Source organism: Otolemur garnettii, unplaced genomic scaffold (assembly GCF_000181295.1).
Source record: "Otolemur garnettii isolate 467f Iridium unplaced genomic scaffold, OtoGar3 scaffold00004, whole genome shotgun sequence".
Classification (NCBI taxonomy): domain Eukaryota; kingdom Metazoa; phylum Chordata; class Mammalia; order Primates; family Galagidae; genus Otolemur; species Otolemur garnettii.
In genome coordinates, this window is record NW_003852399.1 from 45,322,840 (window position 1) to 45,343,074 (window position 20,235).

The 20,235-nt window shown below is 37.1% G+C and overlaps 1 pseudogene; it reads left to right on the top strand.

Moving 5' to 3' along the window:
- The first annotated feature begins 18,353 nt into the window (after nt 1-18,353).
- On the top strand, nt 18,354-19,000 carry LOC100942126 (annotated as a pseudogene).
- The last annotated feature ends 1,235 nt before the right edge of the window (nt 19,001-20,235 follow it).

Here is a 20,235-nt window from a genome sequence, read left to right on the forward strand (position 1 = left end):
AAAATATTTTTTTCCAATATGCCATGGGCCATTTTTGTCTATCAGCTTTCGAGGTATATATTTTATCTTTGGTTTTTAGCAATTTGGCTTATCTGTGTCTATTGATGTTTCCTTGGAGTTAGTAATTCTTCTGTTGATTCACCTCATTTCTCCAATCTATAAATATATGTGTTTCACCAAATTCAAGAAAACTTTATCGTGTACTCAAAGGTTTAGACTTTTTTCCAAAACTGTTAGTTTTTTGCAGTTTTTAGCCGGGGCTGGATTTGAATCCACCACCTCCAGCATATGGGGCCGGTGACTTACTCCTTTGAGCCAAAGGTGCCACCTAGATTTTTTTTAAAGCTATACTTTCCTGCAGATACCTGAGGCTCTCTCCATTAATTTTCCAAGGTTTGTCTCTATTTGTTTAAATTGGATAATTTCTATTGACATTTCTTTATCTTTAATTCCTCTTTCACCTGCCTTTGCCATTAAGCCCATTCAGTGAGCTCTTTATTTAAAATATTGTATTTTTCAGGCTTGAAGTTTCCATGTTATTCTTTGCACAGTTCCTATCTCTCTGCTACATATGCATCTATTTTCCTTTATTTGAAATATATTTTCCTTTACCTTGTGACAAAGTTTTCACAGCTATTGTATCGTGTCTGTCAGATACTCCTCACATCTGGGTTACCTCTGATGTGTCATATTAATCCAGTCTGTTGATTGTCTTTTCTTTTGGTAGTTGGTCATACTTTTCTGATTCATTGTATTCTGGTTTTAATCCTGGGTAATGCAACTATTGGCTTCTGCAGACCCTGAATCCTGTTATAATGCAGTAGAGATGTTTTGTTCATTTAGCAGAAAACCAAACAGGAAAATATATGCACAGAGCGTAAGTCCTGTATCACCTTCCATAGGTGGTGAGCACAGCCTCATTCCCGTTCTTTTACCCCTGTTATGCTCACTGGGTCTCATGTCATCATCTGAGCGGGCTGTGATTTGTGCGGGTTCATACAGACAATGAGAGAATTAGGGGATCTTCTCCAGCTTTCTCTGCTGCAAATAGTATAGTACAGAACATGTTTGCTGTGTTATTCTTTCCTAGCTTTTCTTTTTTTGTATAGAAATGTGGGTATTCTTGGCTTTTTAGCCATTCAGCTGAAATTCACTCTTGAGGAAAATCTATGAGAGAAAAAGCAAAACCCAGTAGACACCCCAGCATGTGTGTTACACTCTGAATCTCTGACTGCTCTCTTATCTGAGTGGTTCTGTGTGTTTTACAGAATCCTCTGATAGTTGTTTTTTTGTATTTTTCCTTAGTAATTTCAGTTCCAATCACTGGGAGGGATAGACTGTAACAGTCTTGCACTGTCATAGCATAACTGGAATTTCCCCTCTTCTTTATTTTAAACTAGTGATTTAAAATGTCATTTTAAAATATAACTAACATGGTCAAAAAAACTTTAATACCCCTCCTTTTTGAAATTGTTTGCTTACAATGTCCTTCCAATGATATCCTGTATGTTTGAAGTAAAATTCTTAGTTTGGTGTGGTTTAGACTTCCAATTTGATTATTTTACTTATGGCACCCAATTCTTTATGTATAATTCATTAGGAACATTATCCATTGCATTCTCTAATTTCATCATTTTTGTGGACTTCAATAAAATATTTTTTTTTTCCTGCAACAAAGTTAGAAATTGTGTCCAATGTTAGAGGAATGCTTCGTTGCTGTTCCTAATGTTCCTCCAACGTGGTTTAAAAAAACTCTGTAAGAATCATGTCCCACATCTTTCTTTTGCAACCTCACTTCTTACTTTGGGGAAAGCTATGATGTAATTTAATTGGGTTGAAATGAGAACCTGAGCATACTTTACTTAACAGACACTCTTATTTCACTCTTTGTCTTAGAGGTGAGCTGTTCATAGGAAGCATCTGGATTCTGGCTAATTTAACCTACCTGGAGGTTGAGAATTGAGAATCCCACATTCCTATGGATTGTTAGGAGCGTTCTGTAATATCAATGTCCACTAATGTAAATTCTACTATTTTTGGCTTTTGTACTTTTCACTTTAAAATAATTTTTGACTTACAGAATAATTTCAAGTATAGTACAGGTAGCCTCATTTTTCTAACTTTCCCCAATGCCAACATCTTACATAAGCATGGTATACTGACTAATCCTAAGAAATGAACATTAGGATAAATCATAGGCATGATCCCCGCAATCACCCTCCCTTCACCCATCCTCTCCCCTCCCCTCCCCTCCCTCTCCCCTTTCCCCGTATTCTCGGCCTCCATTTGGATTATAGCTTTCTTATGATAGTTAACAATTAGTTTCATAATAGGGTTGAGTACACTGGATACTTTTTCTTCCATTCTAGAGATACTTTGCTAAGAAGAACGTTTTCCAGCTCCATCCATGTAAACATGAAGGAGGTAAAGTCTCCATCTTTCTTGATGGCTGTATAGTATTCCATGGTGTACATATGCCACAATTTATTGATCCATTCATGGGTCGATGGGCACTTGGGCTTCTTCCATGACCTAGCAATTGTGAATTGGGTTGCGATGAACATTCTGGTAGATATCTGTACTGTAGCATACATGTGACTCTCTCTAAATGTCGAATATAAATGTCTTAACACAACAATTGTGAAAATGACATGATGGCTATGTTGGCCAATTGGATGAAAGTATTTCAAATTGTATATGGAAACAACACACTGTATCCCATGATAGAATTAATGTGCACAAATATGATTTAAAAATAAAAAAAAGAAATAAACATTAGCATAAGAATATTAATAAACTACAATTTCCTTAGTTTTCCTATTACGTTTTTCATATTTCAGTCTGGGATTTCAAAATGTCTTTATTTCTTCTAGCTTGTGATATTTCTTTAGTCTTTCCCCCTCTTTAGTGTCCTGACACTCTTAAAGAGCATTAGTCAGGTACCTGGGTTTATATGATGCTTTTTCATAATTAAACTAAGACTATGATTTCAAGAAGGAATTTCAAATAAACAATGTGTCTTTCTCTATTCATCATAGCTGGGGGTATTATGATATAAATACATATTATGAACTTGAATCATTTTGCTAAAGTTTTGTCATACTTCTCTGATATAAAATTTTTACCTTCCTTTTTCCATGTTCAATTTATTAGGAGTCAGTTACAAAGTCCAGTCTACATTCAAGCTTGGGGGAGTAAAACTTTACATTTTGGAGGGAGAATTATCAAGGAGTTTGTTGATATGTGTTCAAATTATCAAAGCAGTAGTAACTATTTTGAGGATTTACTTTGCAAATATCATCCTTCTTAAATTTTGCCTACCAATAATAGTGAGCAGCAGTCATATATTTTGCATTTTTTATGGGAAAGAATAGAAAGAAATGGTCAATTGCTTAGTGAGTGTCAGAGGGTTTTACCTCTATAAATGGGAAATAGTATAAAGGTCTTTTAAGACGCTTGAGTTTGAGTTGTTGATAAATAGTTAAGTAGTGTTTCACAAGTTTTAGTTTCTACAATTATAGAAAACTATTTGCTCAGGGCAATAAATTGTTTTCTTGTGGTGGATCTCAGAAACCTGTGAAGGAAACTATTTCTTGCGGTCGGTCACATGCATATTTATTCTCCATAGATAATCAGAGCTTCAGAGTATATCTAAAATCTACTTTTTCTGATTGTCCATGTCTTGCTTCAACCTCTCTGAACTGACACTTTTTTCTTTTCCTCTGGGCATGAAAATAAGTCCTTACATATATATACTTCACCACAATTGAGCCAATTGATTCTTAAACTAAATCTGTGAAAAGCAAAAGTATTATAACCCTTCCTTTTCAAAAGAAAAAGTTGATCAAAATCATAGAGCTTAACCAATAACAACAGAAAACAGAATTATCCTTCGCTAATTAATATAGTACTTTCTGCACAACATCATACTACAGTTTCTGTATCTGTAAAAGACCATAGGAGCTTCTGAATAGATACCTATAAGGTTGCTCATACTGGTCACTAGGAGATAGGGAGTCCTGACTTCTATTTTCTTATCTCTGTTTATTTGTGGCTCCATGGTGGCACTTCTCTTCTGTTTTTATCTTTACAATTGGACGAGATGCTCCTGTGCAGTATGTAGGCACCATGAAGTCTACGCTCATCTTATGTCTTTATGAAGTGAACTGTATGTACACCTATGTTGAATGACTGTGTAGGCAACTCATTACAGACACCAAGACACTAACCGACATAATCTAATTAAAGAGATCATGTTTTAAATGGTATGTTTTTCCTGAATGTTATAAGTGTATGATAATGGATCATAACTGAGTTTATGACTAAAGTATCCAAATCATCTTTTTGTATTCTCATTATTTGAAGCAGATGAGCCACTAAGTGAATATTTTATTTTATGTACCACTAAACATTGGAGCAGAGTGGAAAGCGCAAGGGTAGTAGAATCTATTACATTTTAGACACAAATCCTGAACTGGAGGACAATACTTTTAATCCCATGTAGAGTCAAAGCCACGGCCCCTATGATGAAACTGTCTTCCCAACCATGTGTCCTTGTTCTGTGACTCTGGATAGCCCTCTCCCTTTTTCTGTGCCTTGGATTCCTTATTTGAAAACACAGTATTAGTGAGGTTCAAATATGACAGTGTTTATGAAGAACACGCACAAATTTTCAGGATATGCTCGCCATAAGCATACACAGCATAGTTGCCATTTTTCAGTCTATACCAGCCAATGTTTTCTACTTAACATTTCTAGCTCCCTCAGAGAAACTGAGATGATGTGGTCTTTGGAGTCACATGGACAAATTCTATCACTTTCCAGTTTTTGTAACCCTGGACAATTTATGAACCTTGTTTGAATGTGTCTACCCATATGTAAAACAGAAGTAAAAAAAGTTACAGCAATAATAACTACTTATTGAAAACATATTATTTGTGTCAGTTACTTTGCTGATTTATTGCCTGTCATTCTCTTATTTCATCCCTACTCAAAAAATTTAATATTTAAAGAGGTCTTACATGCGAATCATGTTATACCGTGTGCTAACTACATTTTAATTTCCTGCCTCTTTCTTCTACTGCCCATCACATAGCTGGACTGCTTGGGCCATTGACCTGTTAACCCATTTATTTAATCAATTTATGCACAGTGAAAGGAATTTTCCTCTGATTTGCTGTTAATATCTGAATTACAGTTTTATCTCTTGAAATATAGGAATTAATTATACCTACCATGACATACTACCAAAAAAGTGCCTACCAATGTTCCTAGCACTTAGTAAGCATTCAATTAATGATTCATTTTCTTCTTAAAAGCTGGCTCCCAGATTCCATGTCAGGAATGAGCCAGTCTGTTAATTCTATTGTGCAGTAAAGAGCACTTTTATATAGAGATGTTTATGAGTAGTGCCTAAGTGCACCAGTCCCCAGGAAGACACAGTATAAAGTTTGCAATCTACTATTCTGTAGTAGTAACATTTTTCAAAAAAGCATTATTTAAACTCTGATCTGATTTAGATGATTCCTTAAGAAACTTGTTCGAAAAAATAATTGTCCAAACAACTGCTTGTTAAGCTGGGTCTTTAGTTTAAAGGTTCTGGATAGCTTTGTCTAAGAAGTCTTTTTAGTTGGAATGGAAATGTAGCACATTTGATTTCCTTCCCATTTTAGATTGTAATTGACCAAATAAGCAATATATTTTTATGTGCAAACTGTTTGGAGGGCCAAATTGAGACTCTGTGTTTTTCTTTTGGCTTTAGACAAAGCTTTCCTTTAAGCCTTAGTTTCTGATACATGTGAGATACTTCTGATGACAAGTTAGTACTTTCTGGCTATGCATTTTAGTAAAGAATAAGCAGTTTTCTTTTCACTTATTCCTAATTAAAATTGGAAATAATGAGGACAATTATTCTCCTTTTTATGTCTTAGATATGCACCATGGTACTTTCATTTGGAAAACATACAGAAGGGAAATGTGATTTCATGTAGTCATTTAATTAATTGTTGTACATCAAAGATATTTTACTGTAAGACAATGTCTGAGAAGAAGAAGAACAGAGGCCAGAACATTAGGTATGAACATTCTCTGGCCGGAAAGTCTTTCATGGACAAATAGTCTGAAAATAACCTTTCCAGTATGTGTCCAGAGTGTAATATATACTATACTTTTATCTTTAAGTACCTATATGCTACTCCGTGGAGTATCTGTTTCATTTCTTGATATGTGACGAAGCTAGAATGAGCACTGGCAAGCTTTTCCTGAGAGAATGAAGTTGTGATGAACTCTGATGGTGTTCATTACTTGGCTTTTGTACAAACACTACCCAGATTGGATTGTAGTTTTAGGAAATGACCTCTCATCTATTCTCAGCCCAAATATTTCTGATGAATTTGAATCTTTGCTTCAGAAACTGGCATAGATTCTGATTCACCCAATGGTTATGTAGTCGACTCAAAAGTGAACATGTGACACAGTTAGACCCAATGAGATAAACTGAGATCCTTGCTGAAATATTTGAGAATGAGAATCTCATTCTTTCCTGTCGGACCTGGAACCTAAGGGAATATAAAAATTCTATCTGCCATTGCTATTTTCTAACACATGTTGGCCTGTATTGCTGATGAGAAAACTTGGATGGTTAGAGACATTGTTTGAGTTCTGAATTAAGCTTTGCATAGCCCATCCTTTAACTTTTCTGATGGATATGCTACTTGTTACTTAAGCCAATTTGAGTTGAGATTTCTGTTACTTGCAACCTTGTTGTTTCACATTTTATGTGTAATACTTGAAGGCCATGCCTCCTTTCGTTGTTTTATTTAAAATAGAAACTTCCTGGAATCTGTTTTTGTTATCAACAGAACAATCTTAGGGCACAATAGTTAAACAAGAATTACTGAGGTTCTTTTCCACAGTCAGTGTAATTTGGTATAGAATTATACTAATTGGGCTGGAGATGCAGCAGAATTTCTCTAGGGGGCTTTGGCATTTTAAGTCTGGTAAGCTGTACATCTGGGTTAGAATGAGAAGAAAAATATGGCTTCCTCTCTCTGCTTTACTTCTATTGCCTGTATTTCTTTTCTCTTAAGTAATTCACACACAGAGATAGGAGATAATAGTGATTCTCTGAAATAGCATAGTATTTGGTCATATTTAATATATAATCTATATATACAAGTGTATTATATATATTTTTCCTAAAATCATTATCATGCAAAAGGAATTCCCTTGGTAAATGAAAAGACTTTATCATCAGCAGGCAAAGTAATTTAGTTCTTCTTTGTCTCCAACTTTCTTTTCCAGACTACTAGTTATGTGCCCATTAAATATTCCCAAAGGACACATCAAAGTGTTTTTCCAAAGTAAAAATTTTAAAGCTAAATTCTTAGATCCCCAGAGAGGAAAAAGTTGCAACTTTTTTTTTTTTTTTTTTGGTTGGTTTGTTAAATTAGCAACACTTGTTTAGGATGTCAACTGGCACAGTCTCTCTAGAAAGAAATCTGGCAGTGTTTTGTGAAATAACTGTGTATGTACTGGAATCCATCAATTCCACTCTGGAGTTAACTTCTCAGAGGAAGCAGCTCAGGACTCTAAGTTAACATGTGCAAAATTGTTCTTTTGAGTGTTTCCTGGGAGTAGAAATTGGAAGACAACATAGGCATCTGCAAACAAGGGAATAGGTAAGTCAAATGTAGCAGGCAGGAATTATGGAATATGATGCAGTAATCATAGAAAACTGATGTGTCTTAGAAACATTCTAAAGAGTAAGAAACAAATGTGATTCATGGCATACTGTTTCTACAATTAAAAAATAAAACATACCACATGTTTCAAAAAGGTAAACATATTTCAGAATACAGTTGAAGCTCTTGAAGTGGGTGACTAATAGAATGGGAGAGAAATATTAGTTGTATCTGGAGAAAAATAAAAACAGAGTATCATTCACTACTACAATAATATGATCAAGTCAGCTTTCTGGTGCTGACATTATAGCAACAGCATGCAAATGAACTCCTATTAATATTTTGCACTATTCGCTGTCAAATATACTTTTATAAAAATTTGCTGTCCCAGAGTTAAAACCCTCCTATTTAGTAAGAGTTCCCTCAGTTTGATCGTACCTCAGTTCTGGGTATGTGAGGAAACGTGAACAAATAGCAGAGCAGGAAATACTCAGAGGGTTCCCGACATCCACTTTTAGAATCATTTACTGTGAGAAGTTACTTCTGGGGCATGAAAGCTAGATCCTACTATTGTGAATTAATATTTTATTAGGAACTATCTAGAAAGAGATATAAACATAATTGTTTCTTTTTCTTTTTAATCCCTGATTTCAAAGACAATACATTCATGTAATGAAAACTTTTGGAAATACTGACAGTTCTGAGAAGAAAATTAAAATGATCCGTATGTTTTCATCAGGGAATAAACTATTTGAAACACTTTAGTCGATATGCTTTTTAGGATGTTTTTCTCTCTGTGTTGTACATGCATAATACACATAACTACACTTTCATGCACAACAAAAGATGAAAAATGCTATAACACTGTCGTCTTAGTTCAGGCTGCTGCAGCAAAGTGCCATTAACTGGGTGGCTTATACACAACAGAAATTTCTTCCTCACAGTCTGGAGTCCAGAAGTCAAATGTCAGAATGCCATCATTGCCTGGTGAGGGCCTTCTTCCAGGTGGCAGGTGGCTGTCTCCTCCTTTTACCATCACACTGCAGAAAGCATGCGCGGGAGCTGAGCTATCTGGACTCTCCTCTAGAAGGGAGCTAATGCCATTCATGAGGGCTGTAGCCTCACCACCTAATCATCTCTCAAAGACTCGGCTTCTAAGGCCATCATATTGGAAGTTCCCATTTCAACCTATGTATTTGGGGGCTACACAAACATTCTGTCCTTTACAGCTATTTTGTCATTTTTTTGCTTTGCAGCATATTTTGTAAATTTCCATGTTTAATTAAAGCATGATATTCTTTGCAGGGCATTTGTAATGGCTTCCTAATACCTATAGGGTGTCTATAAATTTATTTAGCCATTTTCTCTCTATTGAGTATTGAAGGTTTTTTTAATAATTATTTGATATTATCAATAAGGCTTTGTCTAACATCATGGAAAGATATAGATTATTTTTTTCTTATGATATATTACTAGAAGTAAGTTTGCTGAGTGAGAGGATGTACACTTGGTGGTGGTTTTGGGGAGTGGATCATGGCATAATGTTGGAATCTGAAGCTGACTTATGAAAGGCTTAATGGTTTCTAAGTTTGTAAGTATCTATAAGGTTTTCTATTTAATGGAAAAGCCAGTGACACTTTTGCCTGGAGATAATTCAGATATGTTTCTAAGGATATTAAAAATTATTAAAGAATGATTATAAGCTAAGATGAATAGCAAGGAGACTATAGTTAGAGCAACTGGTAGGAATCCTAGTTCTGACATTTGGAAAATGTAAACTTGGACAAGTCACTTATTTGTATTTCAGTTTCCTCCTCTATAGCAACAATGTCTGAGGATTATATGAGTGTATGTGTGTGCGTGTGTACAGACACACATATATCAATGGTTATCATATCATTATAGCTCGAAATACAGAAGTTTTAGTTATAATTAAGGTAATTTTTAGACTGAATACTAAAATAAACCCCCTCTGCACTCTGCTATAACTTTGACACCTCTATTTCTCCGTTGTGCTCTCTGGTATTTGGTATTTATACAGTCACTCTGGAAGAAGAATAATTGGAAGAATGTCATTCTGTCTCTATGTGGTGAAACAACACACACAACACGGAAAAAGTAATCTCTTTGATCCCGCCTACACAATTTCTCTCCCTTAATAGCATGCACTGCATTTCTCACAATTTCCTTTTCTAAAAACATCTAGTGCGAAAAAGCAATTATATGACCACAGGTTGTAAGCTCTGCTGCTTTTCCATATCCCTTAAATCAGAACTCTCCTCTATCCTCTACTGAAAATGAACTGTAATTGCAAGGATAAAATTTAGTGGCTGGAACTATTTTTGAAATGTAGTTATTTTAACAAGCTTTACCTTTTAATTAAACACCATGCCTCAAAGAACTTAATTTCCAATATTTGCTTATCATTTTCTAGTAAAAGATCTCAACTCCAGACATTTTACACCAAGCTTTAGGATGTTTACTGTGGATTGTTTTCCCTTTCTTTTATGTCTCGATTCTTAAATGTCTACCAACATATTAAAGGGCATTTTTAAAAATGACTTTCATAAAGTGATTCAGTTTTTTGGAGATGAGAAAGAGTTGGACTATTAAACTACATTTCATATATTATACTACACATTGTTACAAATCCATGTAACTATACACTAAGGTCACTCATTTCAGATAGAGTACTGAAATGTATGTCATTCCTGACATACATGAAAGAGGACATATATGTCATTTACATATATCATACAATATTTATACATTATAGGTGGACATGTACATATACAAAGTACTCCATGAAACATTGGGGTAAAGTATAGAGTAGATTCTCTATAAAGTAAGAGTTGTAGTAATATTTAAACATTAAGAGTAGGGGGAGAAACAGTTTGCTTGAGGTTCGAGAATGTTTATTACAAAAGCTCAGACAAGTTTATGAACTCATCCTAGAAAAAGTGTGCTACACACTCATTCCTGAACGTCACCAAGGTCACCAGATGGCTCTGGGGAATACTTCAGAGGTGACTGCCATGATATTCAGCAATGAGGTAAGGAGTACTTTTTTCTAGGATAAGTTTGTGAACTTAAGCGTCAGCACTCATACATATGCCTTTTCCTAATGATTATGAGAGCAGTTGAGAGAAACACAGAATATTGACAAATGATGATCCAAATGTCGGCTATATTATTGATAAATCAACCTGGAAAGTGTAACTTTATAACTGTAGGTCAATGAATTTCTGAGCATTCCACTCTTGTTGTACTCACTGCTCACAAATGGTGTCATCCTTTGGAAAGTCTCAAAGAAATGTTGGCATAGAGTGCCATCCATAGGAAGCAGTCTGAGACAAAGCTCCTAGTTAAGTTTATGGTAAATTCAATGTCAGGAGAGTGAGAGTGAGAAAAACAGAAGAGATTCAGGCAAGGAAGTAGAGTAACAAAGTTGGTGAGTTCCTTACAACTTAGTCCAGCTTTGTATGAAAACCTAACTGAGGTCTTGCATTCTCAACACCTTCCTGGCAGACTTCCTTGAACTACTGATACTTGGAAGAATGAACTGGGAGTAAAATGGGAAGGGAATTTATTTGCTGGCTTCTTTCTCACTTTTCTCTTTTGCTGGACAAATTTTTCTTCAAGGGGCACTAAATCTCTCACACTCATAAGTTGTATTGTCTGGCTTTCTGGGCAGTATCAGAACCTTTCTTAAATCTATGTAGTCTCCAGAAACTCTAAGTGCTGGCCTTTCCTTTCTCTGCCTGGGCAGACTTCACAAGAAATATCACTGTTAAGACCTGAGACTTATAGCCTAGAGTTTCTCACCTTTGGATGCTGGGCAGAAGCTTGAGAGGTCATTTCCAAGGTAAACCCCCAACTTTGCAACTGAAGTGGCCTTTACTTTCTCTCTGTGTATCAGGCATGGGATCTCTTGGAAATGGGGGATATCCAAACTTTCAAGTGGCTTTTCTGACACTCCACTCCTTAAGTTTGGGCTAAAGAGGCTGAGTTCCTTTCCACAGGCCTTTAAGGGTTAGGATTAAACACTGGCCTCCCTCTAAGTAAATCCATTTTAGAAAACTCCACTCTCAGGCAGTTCCTCAATATATTCTTTTACAGACTTACCATGATAAGCTCATTTTCGGAGAGTGAAACCAATTGTCTGGTATCTCCTCTGAAAATCTGCATCTTAGATTGCCAGAAATCTCACTTTGGAATTTTGTATCTTTTTTTTTTTTTTTGGTATCTCTGTGCTTCAGTCAAATATTCATATTTACTCTTATGTAAAATCAGAGTACAATACTTAAGACTAGCACGAACTCTGGAGCCAGCTGGTTGGGGGTCTTTCCTTAGCCAGTCTTTTCTCTCTGTGGTAACTTGAGGCAAATAACTTAGCATCTCTTTGCCTTAACTTCATCATTTGTGAAATATAAATAAAATTATAGTTCATGATATAATTAAGTGTGAATCAATTTAAAAGTTGATTTAAAAAATATCCCTACTGGTTGATTGATGTTCACTGAAATTCTATCTCTTAGAATAAAGTTACCAGAAAGAAATTATACTCCAGAAATGAAATTCGTTCTCTTCTTATAAAAGCTAAAAAATGAATTGATAATTAACTTCTTCACATATTTTGATTTCTTTGGCGCAGCAGGATAAGTTTACCTGAATGTCCAGATAAACTTTTGAGTAGAAGCAGCAGCAAGGAAACCCTTCACAGGAAGGTGTGTAGCTCTTTTACGTGAACATCATGCAGGTGAAAATCTATCATACGTCAGAGTTTGAAATATTATAAAACTTTTAAGCTTCTTTAGGGCAGTAGCCTTTTTTTTTTTTTTTTTTTTGGGACAGAGTCTCACTATGTTGCCCTTGGTAGAGTGCTGTGGCATCACAGCTCACAGCAACCTCAAATCTTGGGCTCAAGCAATTCTCTTGCCTCAGCCTCCCAAGTAGCTGGGACTACAGGTGCCACCACCTGCCTGGTTATTTTTGTTGCAGTTATCATAGTTGGTTACCTGGCCTGGGCCAGGTTGGAACCCACCAACTTCCATATATGTGGCTTGCGCCATAACCACTGTGCTATGGGTGCCAAGCCTAGGGCAGTAGCTTTTTTAAAAAGCAAATAAGTATTATCACATTCCTACCACTCCCATATTCCTATCGTTTCAGCGATGATCACCAATGACCCATTGATGGGACTTAATCCAGTGGTCAATCCCACTACTCACTTTAATTATCAGGAGCACCTGACATGTCCATCACTTTTTCTGAAATGCTTTCATGTGGCTTCGTTTTTCTCCAGTTCTTTGGTCACTTCTTCCTGTGCTGCTTCCTCCTCTCAAGTTCAACCTTTTAATTTTTGGAGTGTCCAGTGCTTGGTCCTTGGTTATGGTCTATTCTCTGCATATACTTATCCTCTTGGAGATATCTTTTTGCTTCCATATTTCTATTACATTTAAATTATAAACTTGCTTCCATTTCTGGCTCAGACTTCTTTCCTGAAATCCAGATTTACATCTTCGTCTATTTATTCAACGTCACCACTTGGATGTCTAATCAATATTTGAAATTAAAGTTGTCTAAATCCTTATATCGTCCCATCCCTCACCTCGCCATAAAAATCTCTGCTCCTTCTACCATCTTATGATCTCAGTTGATGGCATCTACATCCTCCTAATTGATTAGGCCACATCCTTGAGGCCATCTATAAGGTCTTCTCTCATCATCCACATTCAATTAATTTGAAAGCCTTATTTTCTCTACCTTCAAAAATATATCCAGAATTTGATCATTCCCATGAATAACTCCATTATCATCTCCTGGATTACTGTAGTCACTTCCTATTCAGTTTTCCTATTTCTACTCTCACTGCTTGTATTAGATTTACAATTCAATAGCTAGAGTGATTTTAAATGTCAGATTATATCACTCCTCTGCTCACAATTTCCAATACTATGACACATACACATAGCCTGTTCCCCAGTAATTCCACTATGGAGTATATACTCAAGGGATATGAGTTCACATGACAATAAAAGGTTTTATACAAGAATATTAAGAGGGCAGAGCTAGATGTCAGACTAGAGACATCTTGTCAGATACTCATGGTGAGACAGGGAAAAATGGAGTTAGCCACCTCTGGCTGGGGAATTTGACAGCATCATCACTCCAGGGGCACAGTGAAGCAGCAGGACACTTCAGGAGCCAAGGAAGAGGCCTGAAGCTGAGAAAAAGTGATACAGAAGGCAGGTACTTGGTACAGACAGAGGATAGACTGTTGGCTGGCTTTCCCATGGAGGGCCAAAATGGGAAAGGATTTTCCTTCAGTATTTTGATTTTGGACTGGGCTGTTCACTTGAGCAGGAGTAGACTCAAACAAAATCCAGCAGCCAGGGTTGAACACTGGGTGGGGCAGTTCTCCCATGGGCTAGGCTGCTGGCAGGGTACCATCATTGCATAAAGACTGCAGCATGAGGACCAGTCGGTGGGGTCCTACTGCACAGCAGGCTCTGGCACACCTGCCGAACTCAACGAGCCATTCTTAAGGTGAGATGAGCAGCCCTCATTTGCTACCTGATGAGCCTTCCTGGGAAGTTCAGTGGGAGCTTTGAGACCCCAGTCCCATAGAAACTGAATGGTAATGAAGCACAGAGGTCCGGATTGAGGGCAAAGATGTCAGGAAGACAAGATCTGATCTCCTTTGCAAATAGACAGTGACTTCCAACCCTCACCACAATTATACAGTAAATCCTGCATGTGTTCCATGTTCTATCACCACAGCCCCACCCAGTGTCCAGGCAATATATCGCAATACACACACACACACACACACACACACACACACACACGTATAAATGTATAGTTTTACGCATTTTTGCTTCTTTTTTTCAGTTTTTTCCTTCCTTTTCTTTTGTTATTATTTGTTTGCTTTCTTCTTTGGTTGTATTTTTATTTATTAAGTTTTACTTTTTTTTACTAGCAAGGGCTCCATCATTTTTATTATGATTTTCAGCCACTTTTATTCTTTCTTTCCTTTTTATTTGACTCTTTTTACTTTCTTTTGGTAGAGATCTTTCTACTTTTCTCATCTTTCCCATGTAGATTTCCTCAAAACAGCTAAGATGTCCCTTTTATTCCTTTTCTTCATTATCTTATACATTTTTTACACTTTTATTTTTTCTCCATTTTATTAGTTTTTTTCATTTTTTTCCTGTTCTTTGAAGGATGGGGGGATCACAGCATTGGTCTGGCAAAAGGGGGTCACAAGCTTATCATCTTGGGTGGCCTTTGGAAAGAAGGTATTGGTAGCGCCCTACTGTGATATACTACTAATTTATTTCTATATTTGGCAGAAGTGGGGTATTACTTCTTCCCAGGCAGATAAGGAGCTCGTGATTTAGAGGGAAATGAACAGTTCAGCTCCCCAAAGCCCTAGATCTGGGAGTGTACTTAAAACACCCACTGAACACCATCCTTTCTCCTCTAGTTCTAGAAGTTCTAGCCAATGCAATCAGGCAAGAGAAGGATATGAAGATCATCCAAATGGGGGCACAGCAGGTCAAACTCTCTCTCTTTGCCAAGGATATGATCTTACGCAGGCAGAATAGGAACCAGAGACCCCATTCTTGGCAAGGGAAAACATCCCCTCAAAAGGGAAAAACAGAAATAAGCTGACCAAGGCAGAATAAAATCACTTTAGCTAGGTTACTTTTAAACCAGCACCTAAATTACTTATCTAAGAAGTTTTTGCTTTTGCTAGAAGCCTGAACTATAAGATACAGCTTGGAAAAACCCCTGCTGGGTCTGCAAAAAGTCTAAAGAAAAGAATGGCCATAGAAGGAGGCTGAATGCAAGACCTGGGGTGGAACAAGAACCAGGCCATCCCCTGCCCAGTCAACAGTCAAAGCAAATACCCATTGTGTGGATTGTATTATGGCCATAGCAGAGATCAAGGGAATAGCTCGAGCCCTGACATAGGGGCAGGAGAGTTTGTACCCTTATCACAGAGGAAGACACCTCCTGGTTAGAGATCAGAGGAAAATTCCTCTGTTCAATTCCTCAGAGGAGACTGACATTGTGGCATCTACTCTGCAGAGGACTGATGGGGATTAACCTCCCCCAGGTAATCTGTGTGTGTGACCACAGACAGGAGGCTCTCCCCACACAAGGCTCAGGTTTTGGATTTCTCCAGGCTGCTCAGACCCTTTAAGTTAATGATTATAGATAGAATAAGAACTAACATTCTTACTCAGAGAAACTGCTGATGTTTTTGTTCCCTTTCTCAGCTTACCCTCTGGGCTAAATGAAATAATAGCATTCAATAAAAGCTGGGTCGAGCAAACACTCAGGGCCACTTCCTATAACCCCACAAGCTAGCAATGGTCCCCTGTTTTTCCCACCTTTGAAAACCCTATTCTGGTGTCCTATCTCTTTAGTCTCTCACTGCTTTTAACTTTACTTTTCTTCAGTCAATCGCCAGCAGATCCACAGGTCTTAAAGGACCCTGCCTCTGGGGGAGACCCCAGTAATGTTATACTTAGAAAACCCCAGAGTCTCAGCCACAAGACTCCTGGAAGTGATCAAGAAATACACTTCTTAGTGTATTAGGGTAGAAAATCAAGGTCCACAAATCACTAGTCTTTGTAGCCAATAATAGCCAAGTCGAGAAGCTAATCAAGGACACAATTCCCTTCACAGTAGCTTCAATAAAAATAAAATACCAAGGAATATACCTAACAGAAGAGGTGAAGGATCTCTTCAGAGAAAATTATGAAATCCTAAGAAAAGACATAGCAAAGGACTTGGAAGAGCATACCATGCTCTTAACTGGGAAGAATAAACATTGTGAAAATGTCTATGCTACCCAAAGCAATCTACAGATTCAATGCAATCCCCATTGAAATACCAGTATCAGACTTTGAAGAACTGAAAAAAATAGTTTTTCATTTTATATGGAACCAGAATAAACCCAATATAGTCAAGGTGATTCTTTGTGACAAAAAATAATGCTGGAGGCATCTCTCTAGTAGATTTTAGGTTATATTACAAGTCCACTGTGGTCAAAACAGCAAGGTATTGGCACAAAAATCAGACACAGGCATTTGGAAAATGAGGAAAAAACCAAGAGATGATATCAGTCTCTTATAGCCTTCTGATTGTTGATAAACCAAACAAAAGCATATACTGGAGAAAAGAACCTCTATTCAATGAATGGTGCTGAGACAACTGGATAACCACGTGTCAAATACTGAAAATGGACCCACATCTTTCACCACTTACAAAAACTGACTCAAGTTGGATAAAAGATTTAAATCTAAGATGTGAAACAATAAAGATCCTAGAAGAAGGTGTGGGGAAAAACTCTTGAGAATGTTGGCTTGGGGAAAGATTTTATGAAGAAGACTTCAGTGACAATTGCAACAACAACAAAAATAAGTAAATGGACCTTAATTAAACTGAAAACCTTTTCACAGCTAAGGACACAAAACTTAATTAAATAGAGAAATTCAAAATGGGAAAAGATATTTGCATCATATGAATCTGACAAATGCTTGATAACTAGGATCTATAGAGAACTCAAATTAACCACCAACAAAAAAAGAGCAAACAATCCCATCTATCACTGGACAAGAGACATAAACAGAACCTTCTTTGAGGAAGACTAACACATTTCTTTCCTGAGGAATGGCTAACAAACATGAAAAAATGCTCATCATCCCTTATCAGAGAAATGCAAATAAACAACTCCGAGATATTATTAAACCCCAGTGAAAATAGCCCACATCAGAAAGTCCTAGAATTGCAGATGCTGGCACACGTGTGGAGAGAGAAAGACACTTTCACACTATTGGTGGGACTGCAAACTAATATAGCCTCTTTGGAAAGGAGTCTGGAGAGTGCTCAAAGTACTCAAATTAGACTTCCCATTAGACTCCACAATCCTATTACAAGGCATCTTCCCAGAAGAAAAAGAAATTATTTTATTATAAATACATTTGCACTAGGATGTTGATCACAACTCAATTTACAGTCACCAAGATGTGGAAACAACCTAAATGCCCATCAACTCAGGAATAGATTAACAAGCTGTGGTATATGTATATCATGGAATATTATTCAGCCATAGAAAAGATGGTGACTTTGCAACTGTTGTATTAACCTGGATGGAACTGAAACACATTTTTCTTACTAAAGTATCACAAGGTTGGAAAAGCAAGTATCAATGTACTGAATTTTATTATGAAGCCAATAGATTACCTAACACATACCCACACAGGAGATAAACTCAATTTTATTTAGGTTGGAGGGCAGAGAAATGATGGAGGGGGAAAGTTGGTGTGCTCCCACTTAAAGGGCAAAATGTAAACGTGTGTAATACACCTTTTGCATGTGAGACACAACAAGAAGGGCTTTTGACTGAACAAATTTAAAAATTGTGACCTGGTTGTTTGCACCCTCACTATAACCTGAAATAATAAAAAAAGAATATTTATAGTACCTTTTAAAATAACAGCCCTAACTGGAAACAAACACCTTTAAACTGGAGAATGGATTCAGAAATGATAGTGTATTTAAGCAGTGTAATAATAAAGAGGAAAAAGAGAATCCCCTGCTGCAACGTCCTTGAGACACAGCCTAGAAGAGATGAGAAAACCCAAGCCAGGAGTCATGGCAGCCAAACCCAAGCTCTATTACTTCCGTGGCAGGGGCAGGAAGGAGTTTGTTCTCTGGCTGCTGGCTGCAGCTGGAGTGGAGTTTGAAGATGAATTTTTTGAAACAAGAGAACAATATGAAAAGTTGCAGAAAGATGGACACCTGCATTTTGGCCAAGTGCATTTGGTTAAAATTGATGGAATGGTGCTGATGCAGACTAGAGCCATCCTCGGCTACCTCGCTGCTAAGTGTGACCTCTCTGGAAAGGACCTGAAGGAGAGAGTCGGGATCAACATGTACACCGATGGCAACCTGGATCTGATGATGATGATGATAGCAGTGGCTCCCTTCGAACCCCCTAACAAAAAAGAGGAGTCCTTCGTTTTAGTGGTGAAAAAAGCTAAAACCCACTACTTGCCCATCTTTGAAAAGATTTTGAAAGACCACAGAGAAGATTTTCTCATTGGAAACAAATTCAGTTGGGCAGATGTACAATTGCTGGAAGCTATTTTAATGGGGGAAGAACTGGATGCTTCTGTTCTTTCTGACTTCCCTTTGCTAAAGGTTTTCAAACATGTATCAGCAACATCCCCACAATTAAGAAGTTCCTGCAGCCTGGGAGTCCAAAGAAGCCACCCCGAGACAGCCACTATTTAAAGTAGTCAGGAACATTCTGCAGTTCTAATGGCAGCAGGTCTCATGGTGGCAAGAGTAACAATCTAACCACAGTGAATAACAGAGGCAAACATAGGTTCTAGGGGCTAAGAGTCAAAATAGAACAAGCCATGCTGCCATCAGTGGCAAACACTGATTAAATGCAATACAAAACCATTCAGACGCGGGAGGTTCTTTCTAACTTGTCAATTGTGGCTGATGGTCAAAGATGTTTATGAACTCAATGTTCAGTATAAATAAATAGAAGCCTGTGCCTTAAAAAAAAAAGAAGAAAAAGGTAATAATTTGCTACTGATGCATACAATTTCAGGAATGAAAGTCAAAAATGTTGTGCTGAGCCTAAAATAGCACAATAAAATACTACACACTATACAATCCCATTTATGAGAAGGACAAGAACATACAAAACTAATCTATAGTTACAGAAATCATAATGGTGGTCGGCTCTTTGCAGATGTTGGTATTGACTGGTCAAGAACAGAAGGTAATTTACATTTTAAAATCATATAAAATACTCTGGCACCGTGGTAATATTCTATATCTTGATCTTGCTGGTCTTGATGCAAGTGTGCAAATGAGTAGAAATACATTGAGTTTAATATTTCTGTATTGGTGTATGTACTTTATATCTTACAATCTTTGAAGAGTCTAATTTGACTATCAAATACCCCTCTGAAAAAAATACTAGAGTAACTTGAGGTTTTTTATTAACTGACTTTGCTGCTGATATTCTTCAAGCCTATGCACTCAAAGGCCCTCAGAGATACACTATTCGGGTGTATTTTAAATACTTGCATTTGATTATTTTACACTATCCCAAGAGTAGCAAATATCAGTATTCTCTTTGTAGAAAGACAGACTTATTTTTCTAGGGAGTCATTTAGCCTACGCAATAAAAGGATTCAAGGAAATAAAAGGCAGAAATTCATTGGATTTTTGCTCCTATCAATTTGAGAATTCCCCAAATCTCACACACTAAAGGTTTGATAGAACGTACTTCATCTCTTGGCCTATAGCTGTGCTTCAGTGATAACCTGTATTCAGTGGAGCTTTGCTTGGTACGGCTCTCTCCTCACTAATGGAAAGCTTCCTATATGAAGTGACAGCATCTCTGCAGAGTCAGAGCGACAAGAACGCCTCTTTGGGTCCAGGAAAGAAATCTTTTTCTGCCTAACCCCAGATTCCGGCTTTAGGTTCTGCTCAGGTGTGCACTGGGAGTCCA